Below are 12107 nucleotides of genomic sequence, written 5' to 3'. Positions count from 1 at the left end.
TGGGCTGTGAGAAGTCTCTCAAAAATTTCATGCAGTATTAGGAAGAACATTGGACAGGATCTGAAGACCCAGGTGTGAAGCCCTGTGACTTTTGGGAAATCTCTTAACCTCCATCTGCCTTAGGGTTCTTATCTATAAAATTCTGAGGAGGTACTAAGATCATTTAACTCTCTGTGTGTTGATTCTCTAATAGATTTTCATTCTCAAGTAATTCATAAAATGTAAGCTCCATGGCAGTTTTCCTTTACTGGCAGTCAACTTGTTACTTACTTCAGTGTTAGTTGAAAAAACGTTAAGGATGGTAGTTACTTCTTATAAATGGTTGTGTTCCAAAGGTTCATGTCTAAGATAGTTATTCAGACTGTAAATGATTTGCCCTTAGAGACAACGTTGTCTGAGGGATTTATATCCATAAGGCTGTTTAATCTACAGTATACCTGGAAGTGGCGTGGTAAGAGAACCCCGGGAAGAAGGTTTGGGGAGGTGCCGCGATTACCTCATCAAGCTTAACTGGCCTACTGTTTGCCTCACATGCTGCTACCCTACTTTCGGAGCCCTTGCCCCAGGCCGTCAGAGAGCCACCTCAGATGGCTTGGCGGTGCAGGAACACCTTCTCCCCTTGCCTGACAGGGTACTGGGCGGCGGTGGGGTGGGGTGGGGGTGCGGCCAGCTGTGTTGCTAGCAGTCCAAATTGGAACTGTCAATTCAGTTCCTCAGGGGGTCTGGGGGAGTTACTCAGACTCTGTAGGGTCTGGCGGAGTTCAAAGCCTTAATCACGTTTTTTTTCATGATACCACATTAGTATCTAAGGAGCTGGAGACCACAGTCCAAACTCCATAAGGATGTGTGTGACATCCTGACTTCCAATCAGATATTCTTTAAAGCAGAATTCAGAAAATCAAGTTCAGTGTTTGTCAAGAAGGACCTGAGCTCTAAACAACTGCTATAGTCTAAAACAACTGTTATAATTCCTGTTGAAGTTATTGATTAAATGGAAGTTGAACATCCTCCTCAAGTATGGTGAATTAGCAGTAATTACGGGATTGTGCGAGAAAGATTTACCTTATTGCTAAAGTGGTTTTTAACAGATCTCTGATTCAGCTATTTAATTTAGAGCTTTGTTAAAGTGTCACATCCTTTCCTAACTCTCATTTTATTTTAGTTATTTTTTTGATGTGGACCATTTTGAAAGTCTTTATTGAATTGGTTACAATATTGCTTCTGTTTTATGTTTTGTTTCGTTTTTTTTGGCCCCGAGGCATGTGGGATCTTAGCTCCCCAACCAGGGATCGAACCCGCACGCCCTGCATTAGAAGGGGAAGTCTTAACCACTGGACCGCCAGGGAAGTCCCCCCAACTCTCATTTTAAATTTCAAGAATTTTATAAAAAATAAGCCCACAAAATAGATTTTAATTTTTCATATTCAATGACTATCAAATTTTACTTCAATTTTCTCAAGACAATATTTATCTACTATAACATAGATTAAGATGCTTATATTAATAAAAATATGCATAATAAAATGGATAAGCAACAAGGATATATTGTACAGCACAGGAAAATATAGCCATTATTTTGTAATAACTTTAGATGGAGAATAATCTATAAAAATATTAAATCACTATGCTATACACCTGAAACTAATATAATGTTGTAAATCAACTATACTTCAATTGAAAAAAAGAAAACAAGCTACTTGCAAGAAGAAAAAAAATTTTGGTATGTAAATAGTATCCTAATAAACTTTCTGTCTTAAGTCTGTAGTTGGGAATCATTCTGATGGTTATTAGTTAACATACGTAGTATGACCAAAAATTTACAGAGTAAAGCCTAGATTAACAGACATTTGCTTGCTTAAATGTTGTATAATTTAATTCAACCGATATGCCTTAACTAGCTTATTCCTTAAAGAGAATTCTGTTAATCTGAACAAGCTCAGTTCATAGTATCTTCTCCCCTCTCCCACACAAGTTTCCTGTATTTCAAACATACGGCTCTGTGTTGTGGTTACAAAAGTGTGTAGAGCGAGATTTTAAAATCTTGCTTCCTGGTGTACAGATTGCAAACTAGTGGACTTGAGTAAAGGTTCTGGGTAACATTTAGAGATAGCATTTGGTGTTAAGGAAACTTCTTTGCCCACTGTCTAATTTTTAATTGACCTGACAGAAGAAAAAGGCTGTGTCTTCTAAACTTGGGTTATTTTAGTTCTAGTTAATTAGCTCCAAAAATATCGTATAACTCCCAGGACAACTGTCATGGGATCTTGAACCTGTTGGCTTCAGTTTTTGTTTCCTATAGAATGTGGGGTTGGAGAATATGATGTCTAAAGTTTCTGCCATTGTGCAAATGTACGCTTCTAACTTATTCATGTTTATTCCTTTATTCGTGTCATTTATGAAATTGTATAAATAGTGTTATCATTTTTCTCCTCCTAAGTTTTTTTGATTTTTAGTAATGTGTTGCAAAGAATGTGTGAGATCTTTGGGAAAGTCATTAATTAGTCTCTAATCAATGTATATTGAACTGTGGAGAGATGGGATTTAGCATAGCTAAGAGTCCATATGAACCAACCCTTATTTTCATGAAGGCTGCTTCAAATCGTAACAGATTCTGATTCAACAGAATTCATTGAGTACTAATTATTCTGTGCATTATTTTGTTTAAGCCTCACAATAATCCTGTGATCTGTAGTACTCTCCTCTTCGGTACGTAGTACATTTCTGAAAAATATTCTTTCTAATGGTAATTTCTCTGATACTGTTGTAATTAACAGATTTAGGCAAGTACATAGTATTATTTTAAAAGACAATGTACCAGGATTTTTGGCATTTGATGAAAGATTAGGAATTGAGTGCTTCAGGTGGCACTGTTTGATAAGAAAAAAATACGCTTTTTAATCAGGCTATAAGAATAAACTTCATTGTTATAATAATCTTTTTTTCTTTTCTTCCTTTTACTTCTTGTTTTCTGTAGAAGTCACAAGGTAGGGAAAAGATAAAAAAATGCAGGTACCCTCTGCTTTTATTTTCAGTGTTTCCTTGGAAACTACATCATCATAAAGCAGAACATTAACATTTCCATGCTAACTGGTCTGTGAGGAAAGGTTGTAGTGATCTTTTCTTCCTCCAGATGGCACTCTCTGTTGGAACATGCTCAGCTAGTGCCAAGCATTTAAAATAGAACTACATACAACATATTCCAAGAATGTTTACTGATATCATATAATCTCCGAAGATCCACATAGCAACTGTATGGGATGGACATCTTATGGAAAAGGAAGCCAAACTCCACACACCTCTGTGTGACTGGCTAGTAATTGCTTGATTCCAAATCTGCCGCCTTTGTTTTCACCACTGTCACAGTGTTGACAATCTGACTATTCAGAACAGATTCAGAAACTAAAAAAAATAGAATGAGTAATCAGACTTGTAAATATTTATTGAATAAGTAATAAATATTGGTTGAATCAATGAATGGATGAATTAGTGAAAAAGTGAACTGTAGCACAATGGACTCCACCCTTCTTATCACCATGGCCACTTGTTATTTAACAGTTCTTGAGAAGGAAACTTGGTGACCTTTGGAGTACTTCTTGCCATATTGTTGAGCTTGAGATTTTTTAAAAATTTTATTTATTTACAGCTTTGTTGGGTCTTCGTTGCACGTGGGCTTTTCTCTAGTTGCGGCGAGCGGGGGCTACGCTTCATTGCGGTGCGTGGGCTTCTCATTGCAGTGGCTTCTCTTGTTGTGGAGCACAGGCTCTAGGCGTGTAGGCTTCAGTAGTTGTGGCTCTCAGGCTCAGTAGTTGTGGCTTGCGGCCTCTAGAGCACAGGCTCAGTAGTTGTGGTGCACGGGCTTAGTTGCTCCGCGGCATGTGGGATCTTCCCAGACCAGGGATTGAACCCATGTCCCCTGCACTGGCTGGCGGATTCTTAACCACTGCGCCACCAGGGAAGTCCTGTTGAGCTTGAGATTTTATCTTCAATGGTAAATGTAATATCATTGGTTGCACTGATTAAAACACAGAAGTGACAAGGTCTTTTCAAATGCCGAAAGGTGAAGAATGTATGTAGTAATGGCTTGGTGTAGGGGCAGGTGTAGTCGTTCTATATGTCAAGAAAATAAATGTTTGAAAATCCACAAGACTGAGGGTGAAAGCTTAATTCTGTGACCTTTTGGATAATAGGTTGCAGAAATTAATCACAGAAGCAGATCAGAGCTAAAATATCAAAGTCAGCTATCCAAATGTCTGTGGGAAGTCTCACTCAATAAAGCAAAACTTATGTTGTTGAGTATTTCATTTCCAGAAGGTAAAGGAAATAATCGGTGAGCTGATACTCTGAGCCTAATTTTGACCCACTGTGAGGGCTTAGTTAGACAGTGAACATAATGGGAATCCTGAGAGAAAAGTCATGTCATTCATTCAAATGATTGCCTTCTCTGTGCCACGTACTATTCTAGATGCTGTAGATTTAGCAGTAAATGCAACAGAAAAATTCCCTGTCATCAAGGAGCTTTCAAGAGCTTATAGTGATCTATTGTCCAGAAAACTAGCTTCATGGTTACTTGGCTACAGTAACCTTTCACTTCACCTCAGACACTGACTTGCAGGGTCACACTCTGGATGTTGTCATCATCTGGAACTGCTTGCTTCAAAAATCTGTGAATTCCAGTATCTTCCGTAGCACATTCTCTGTTCTTCTCTCTCATAGGGATTGATTACCTGTATGTCAACATTTGCCTGGTGTCTTTCTCTTCCCTACCCAGCCTGTACACATTTTGACCATATGGATCGTTCTTTCACCTGTACCCCTGATTCCCTTCCACTTAATGCTTCTGCTGCCTCCACCCACCAAAACCCTCATTTCAAGACCAGTGATACAATCTGTATTCTCTCCTGTTAGATCCAAGCAGCTGAATGCTGCTGGAGAATCTCAAATAGCTGAGGAAATTGACACCATCAGAAATTCACGTTTACAAGCACATCAATAAATCCTTTTATTTATCCTTGGTCACCATTCTCTCCATCCTTGTTTTCCTGCTGCTCATTTTGCTTTTTGATACCAAACTTATTGTAATTCTTCCAAGGACTTGGCTTGAGCCTCTCTTCCTGTCTGTAATGCCTTTCTTCTCTCCTTGTCTCCCTTTACCTGTTCTGCTTTTTCTTGAAGATTATCTCCTTCATGAAGCTTCCCTGACTCCTCAGATTGGGTTCAGTGCACCTTATCAGTATGCAGTACCCTGTGTGTTGGTTTGCCTTTGCCACCATAACGTGATCTTCCTGAGGGGCAGAGACTGGGACTGCTTTCACAGTGTGTATTCTTAATGCCTGGCACAAAGGGAGTGTTTAGTAAATGATAGCTAAATGAATACATAATAAACAGGAAGAAGAATATGAAGCAAAGCTGGAATATAGAGAATTGGAAATGCAGAGTTCCTAAAGTTCAAAGAAAAGATAGGTAAGGTGCCATGGATACTGTTTCTAGAAGGGAAAGTGGTTGTAAGATGACCATAGACTGGTCTTTATGGAACAATTGGAAACAATATGTGAAGAAAGGTAGAGGTAAAGTGGCCAATTGGACTCAGATTTTAAAATAACGTGCAGAAGAAGGATATGAAACAAATAACAAAAACAAAATTATTTATATATAAAAGAGGAACACAACCCTCTGAAAATAATGAGCTGAGGTTTTGAAAAAGGTTAAGGCTGACCTTTTTACATTTTATATATAGAAGATGAAAACAACAGGCAAATAATAGATTCTTCCTTGAAACAAACTGACCCTATAATCCGATACAGAGAGTAAATGAAACTTCTCAACTTCTGTTTTCTTTCTGTCTTCTCTGACACGAAGAACGGTCTACACACAGACTAATAAGTGTAGAAGTAATATGAATAATAGAAAATTTAAGCCCAAGAGTGAGGAGGAGATTGTATCAGAATCTCTGGTTGCTCTAAATGAATTCACATCCCAGGTTCAGGTTCTGAGAAAATTTGTTAATGTCATTGCTGAGTTATTATGGTAAATTTGAAAATTTTCAGAAGACTGTGGAGGAATAAAGTTCCAAAATTATAAAAAAGAGTGTAGATTCCATAGATTTTAGTGAGTTTGAAGTTACCTTCACAAAAGATTCTAGCGATCATTTTAAAAGATTTGCAAACGTTTACAGAAGGACTAGATGGGCAGTAAAGGTTAAGGGGATTCTCTAAAACTAATTCATGCAGATCACCCAGTTTCTACTTTTGATGGGGATGTCCAGATACACATCAGGAAAGTGCTGTAGCTGTAACATACGTAGATTTCCACAAGGTGTTTGACATCATCTGTTCTATCATTCTGTTCTTGGGGACACAATGGAGAGTGGGACTATAGTATGGGTACAGTTACTGAACAGCGGAACTTGATCTTAGTTACTAACTGGCAGCCATGTGGGAAATCTTTTAGGGGCTGCAGTTTTGACCCTGTTCCACTCATCAGATTAAAACACCTCCCACTTCTGACTCTCAGCTGGTAAACTTGTGGTTTATTTCACTGAGAAGACAGAAGCCTCCAAATCTTGGTCCTCCCACTGCCAGATACACGAGTCTTCCTGCATCTGTACTCATGAACTCTGTCATGCTTCTTACTCCGTCGGATGAACTGTCACTGTTGCTTCCACTTGCACGTTGGATCCTCTTCATTTTGCCTCCTCATTGGCCCTGGTATTATCTCCTCTCATTCTAGTTTTTCATCTATTTTCCTTTCTCTGTTGGAGAAACATGCTGTACAAACATGCTATGATATCTCAGCTTCCAAACATGCTGTTATATCTTTTTTTCTTAAAAAAAAAAAAAAGAAATAGCCAACAACAACTCCCCTATCTAATGTCCCTTTCAAGCTATCACCCATTTCCTTGCTACCCTTTTGGGCAGAGCTTCTCTAAGGAGTTTTCTAGACCCCTTGCCTCCATTTCTTCACCACTCTTTGCGACTCCACTGAGGCCACTCTTGGACACGGTTGTCTGTAACTTCAGTGTTGCTGAATCCAGCGGTCAGTTCCCAGTTTCCATCTTACTCAGCCTCTCAGCGATATTTGACACAGTTGATCAATCTTTCCTGTTTCAAGTTTTCCTCCCCTGGTTTCTGGGAAGGACCACTCCTGATTTTTTTTTCCCGCCTCACATGTTATTTCTTCCTGGTCTCCTATGCTGGAATCTCCCTGAGTCAGTGGTGTTAACCCCAGGGCTCAGTCCTAGAACCTCTTCTCTGCCCCACTTACACTCATTCTCTGGGTCCCCACTGTTCAATACCATAGCCACTAGGCACAGTCCCCATCATTGCAGGAAGTTCTGCCAGACAGCACTGCTCTGGGTTGTTTCATCCATCTGGTCTCATTAAACTGCATCTATATGCTGATAACTCCCAAGCTGACTCACCAGTCCCATCCTCCCAGTTTGGTATATCCAGCTGCCTGCTTGATATCTTTTACTTGCTTCCTGAGAGACCCATCAAACTTGACATAGCTAAAGGCGAACTTTATTTTCCCTCCCAACTAGTCTTACCTGTCCGTGAACTGCGCTATTCTGTCTCTTTTTTTTTGGGGGGGGGGGGTGGGCAAGGAAAGGAGGGTGGGCAGGAAGGAGGCTTCCATTCCTCACGAGAGTTCCAGAGGAACACTCCTGTTTCTTCTTTCTACATCTGACTTCAGTCCCTGAGAAGTAGGAGCGAGAGGCTTTTCTCACTTTTGTGGTAATGTTTAACTTCTCTCTTTCTTCTCTTCACTCAGTATCCAGTGCATCAAACATACACTAATCTCAGAGCCCTGGAATACTCTTTCCCCGGATACTCACACGGGCTGTTTTCTTACTTCATTCAGGGTTTTGCTCGGATATCACATCTTCAGGCATTCCTCGCCAGCCCTATCTGAAGTAGCATTCCTGTCGCTCTGTACCCTTATTCTGTTTTACTTTGTTTTCATAGCACTTAGTACTACTACCTGACATTAGAATGGGTTTATTTTTTCTGTCTCTACCCCACTAGAATCCATGACGGTAGGGATTTTATTTTTGCTCTATAGTCAGTGTCAAAAATAGTAGCTGGCGTATAATGAATGCTCAATAAACATTTGTTTAATTAAATGGCATATTGATGAAATTTCTGATGACATAAAACTAGGGGTTATAGCTAATACATTGTCAGGTTTTGTTTTGTTTTGGGCATTTATATTTTACACTGTACCTGTCACTGAATTAGAGAAAGTGAAACCTGCTATTTTTCTGGGAAGGTCATTTATATGATTAGAGGCATTTTGTTATTATGCTTTTCATTTATGGCAAATTTTAAGAATATAAAAATTCTAGTAATATTGTTGGGAGCAAGTCTTATTATGTCACTATAACAATAGTTGTATTAGAAGGTGAAAATTGTAATGATGATGAATTTAAAATTTGGCATGATAGTTATAAAGTGCAAAAAGTAATAAGACACAGTTCCTGGCCTTAAGGAACTCATGACCTAGGAGGTAAGACAGTCATATAGATAAGTAGCTACAGGGTGTCCATGTAGTTTGGAAACAGGGGCAAAGATATATAATGTCCTAGGCACATCTTCAATTTATTTTTTTAAAAACCCTGTATTTTCAGACTTTATGGACACCCAGCATAATAATATAGGGTGATAAAAGCTAGAATACAGCTGTGAATAAAGAGTGATGGCAGAGTGAAGGAGGGCACAGCTGACTGTGCTGGCGGATAGGATTATGATCTTGGATGGAGTGAGACTCCATGGATATCCAAGCTGGGCTGTGTAAAATATGGAGCTAAAGAAGCCATGTCAGTTTAAGAACATTAGAAAAATCCCTCAGCTTGGCCTAGAAATGTCCCTCGGTAAGAGAGAGAAACAGATGGATCCAGTTGTCTGTCAGCCTTCACTTCTAATGGCCAGGCTGAGTGAGCTGGAATTGTTTTAGGATCGTGAGATAAATCGCTCCACCTTGTAGTAGTCCAAGCTAGAGGGTGCCGGTAGTCAGCTCAATTCATACAAGACCTCATGCTCATGATTTTTTTTTTTTTTTTTTTACATCTTTATTGGAGTGTAATTGCTTTACAATGGTGTGTTAGTTTCTGCTCCATGATTTGATTGATAATTTCCCCGCCCAAATTCTAGAGTTAAAACTACAGGGATGATGCAGTAGGAGCAGGTCTGGAAGGTGTTTTGAGACTCCATTCCAGGGCTGTTTCGTTTGGTCGAGCAGTTGATGCACTGGTGCTTGGCCAGTGGAGTGCGCGAGTAGGACTGAAATCTAGCCTGTGCTTTGATAGCTGTGTGCCATGGGCTGCCTCAGCCTAGGAGGAGGTGCTTTTTCCCTAATTCACACAAAGTCCTATGTAGTGTAACAGCAGCTCTGTCCTATTTCCTGCCTACTCTATTGTCAAGGGCCTAGAATAGTGTGGTACGAGAACTGTCTGTCAAGCTGAAAGGAATTCAAGACAGTTCTCTAGATTTGAGCATTTTAAAGCAATTAAAGGTCGTTTTGATTTTATAAACTTGTGGTTCAAAATAAACCTTTATGTTTGCCTTATAACTGTAATAAGGAAGTTTTTTCTCATGCCTCTGCCTGGTAAAAACTGTAGAGAAGGAGAAAACTACAGAGAAGCACCTTCTTGCTACCCCAGAAGTAGGAATTTATCCTTTGGTATTCTAGAAATAGCCTTCATTGTGTTATACACAAAAGATTAATTCATTTTTAAAAATTCAAGAAGGATAGGAAATTTGGTGGTGGTTTATTCATTGTTTGGCTGTAGTATTTTCTGATTTCTCATATATCCTCAACCTAGATTTCATTGTTAAGAGGACTGATGTTGCCTGATTCTCCTTCCTTTGTAGGGATTTACCTGGAGGTTATAAGTTGGGGGTTGGGAGAAGAGCCGTGGGGAGCTACAGTCAGGTTACGTTTTTCAGATCAAATATGTTCCAAGACTCCATCTCTCAAGACACGATTCTTGAAGCTACAGGCATTTTTTAGTGTGTTCTTGAGATTCAAAAAAATCGTTGTCTGTTTCATACATCAGATATGGAGACTGGCCTCTTGTTTTTATGTCAGAACTTCAGTTGTTAAAAATATTTGTTTTACTATTGCTGTTAATATCTTTCTCCTTTTTTTTTTTTTTTGTAGGTGAAGCTTTGTTCTAAGATTATTTGTTTCGTCTAGTTCATGAACTCAAATCATAAAGACCCTAAATGTTACAGAAGTGTTGAAAGATTGGTAAGTATTTAATGTAACATATATTAGCAGTCAAAATCCTTGGTTCAGTCCAAGACTTTGAAACTATATAGTTATGTGACATTAAATTTTTAAACCCCAAAGTGAAAACAGCTAAACTTTCTAGATATGTAAATTGTGGTTTATTCATACCATGGCATATTGCACAGTGGTTTAAAGGAATGAACTTAATGTCGAGGGGGAGAAGCAAAGTTATGAGAGGATGCATATAATACACTATTTTTTATTAATTTTTATTGGAGTATTGTTGCTTCACAATGTTGTGTTAGTTTCTGCTGTGCAGCAAAGTGAATCAGTTATACATACACATATATCCACTCTTTTTGAGATTCCCTTCCTATCTAGTCACCACAGAGCACTGAGTAGACTTCCCTGTGCTTTACAGTAGGTTCTCCTTAGTTATCTATTTTATATATAGTAGAGTATATGTATCAATCTCAATCTCCCAATTCATTCCACCCACCTATAATATACTGTTTATATAAAGTGTTAAAAATAACTAAAACAGTACTGAATATTTTATGGCTATAACATTGTCAAAATTATAAAAATATGTATGGAAATGATAAACAGCAACTAGAGAGGTGGAAGAGGTGTGGGTGGAGTGTGGCTTTCCTGTACTATAAGGTTTGATTTCTTTACACACATACACACACACACAGACACACCCACACATGGGAACAGAACTGAACATAGCATAATGTTAATACTTGCTAGATCTGAGGTCTGAGCATTGGCTATAACCTCACGTTATACGTTCTTTGCACTTTTCTGGGTATTTTAAATATTCCAAAAAAATCTTTAAGAATTACCATGCAATCATCTTTTCAGTTGACATTCAGAACGGCTGAAAGGCAATAGGTAAATTCAGCATTCCTATTAGATGCATAGGAAGAAATAAGTATTTCTTAATGTGCAAAGCAAAAGTGTCCCCATCACCCCTACCAGTGTTGTTCTGCTAGTACTCATGCAATTGAAAGAGTAGAAAGTGTGTGAATATTGGATAGAAAAATTCAGAATTTTTGTTCTTTGTAGATGACAGGGTTTTATATCTGGAAATTCTGAGAAAATCAATAAGAGAGTTCAGTGAGAAGTTTGGACATATGAGTAAAGTTTGGATATCTCAAAATAAATCTACTTCCTATAGGCCTCCTATATACCAGTTTTCTATCTGAGTAAGAATGTATCAATATAATGGAAAATAAAATCCCATTCAGAATAATGGCAAAAACCATAAAACACCTTGGAATAAACCTAACAGAAACGTGTGAAGCCTATTATATGAAGTAACAGCAATTTCTACTTCAAGGAAATAATAGGATAAATGCGCAAATATTGTAAGGATGTTTCTTGCAGCTTTGTTTATGATAATAAGAAACTAGAAATAACCTAAATGTCTAACAGTGACAGATTGGCTACATAGTGATAGTACATCTAATAATGAAATATATGAACTGTATGTAATATATACATGCAGTGGAATGTATTAAAAAGAGTAAGCATGCAGCTATTAAACAGAGTAAAAGAGAGCTCATGGGAAAAGATTTCTGAAATATCTAAATGAAACAAGCAGGTAATAGGTCATCTATGTGTAATACCCTCTATATGTAACTGTGTGTATATTTTATACACGTTTTTAAATCAGGAAAAATGTTTCTGCATATATTATAATACTTTTTACTGACATGGCATCTTGTGCTTTTGGGAAGTGGGATTGAAATTATTTCCTCATTAATTGTCTAAAAATTCACATTAATTTTCATTATCTTAATTTCTTGAAGATGGGCCCTAATTATTACCACAGTTTTTTAGTTTTTCACATTTTTATTGTTCGCAAAGTTGCA

General features: G+C 38.0%; 1 protein-coding gene across 5 annotated transcripts in view; it reads left to right on the top strand.

Annotated features, from left to right (window-relative positions):
* The window catches only part of LYST (lysosomal trafficking regulator), a 175665-nt gene that overhangs the window by 14133 nt on the left and 149425 nt on the right, over positions 1-12107 (top strand). For all 5 annotated transcript variants that reach the window (XR_004346215.1, XR_004346213.1, XR_004346214.1 and 2 more), the window contains exon 2: positions 10156-10245. The gene's annotated coding sequence lies outside the window, so the exon portion shown is untranslated. The remainder of the gene's footprint in view (positions 1-10155; positions 10246-12107) is intronic.

Source organism: Phocoena sinus, chromosome 16 (assembly GCF_008692025.1).
Source record: "Phocoena sinus isolate mPhoSin1 chromosome 16, mPhoSin1.pri, whole genome shotgun sequence".
Taxonomy (NCBI): Eukaryota; Metazoa; Chordata; class Mammalia; order Artiodactyla; family Phocoenidae; genus Phocoena; species Phocoena sinus.
The sequence above is the reverse complement of the archived record's forward strand: the minus strand, read 5'-3'. Positions and strand labels throughout refer to the sequence as shown.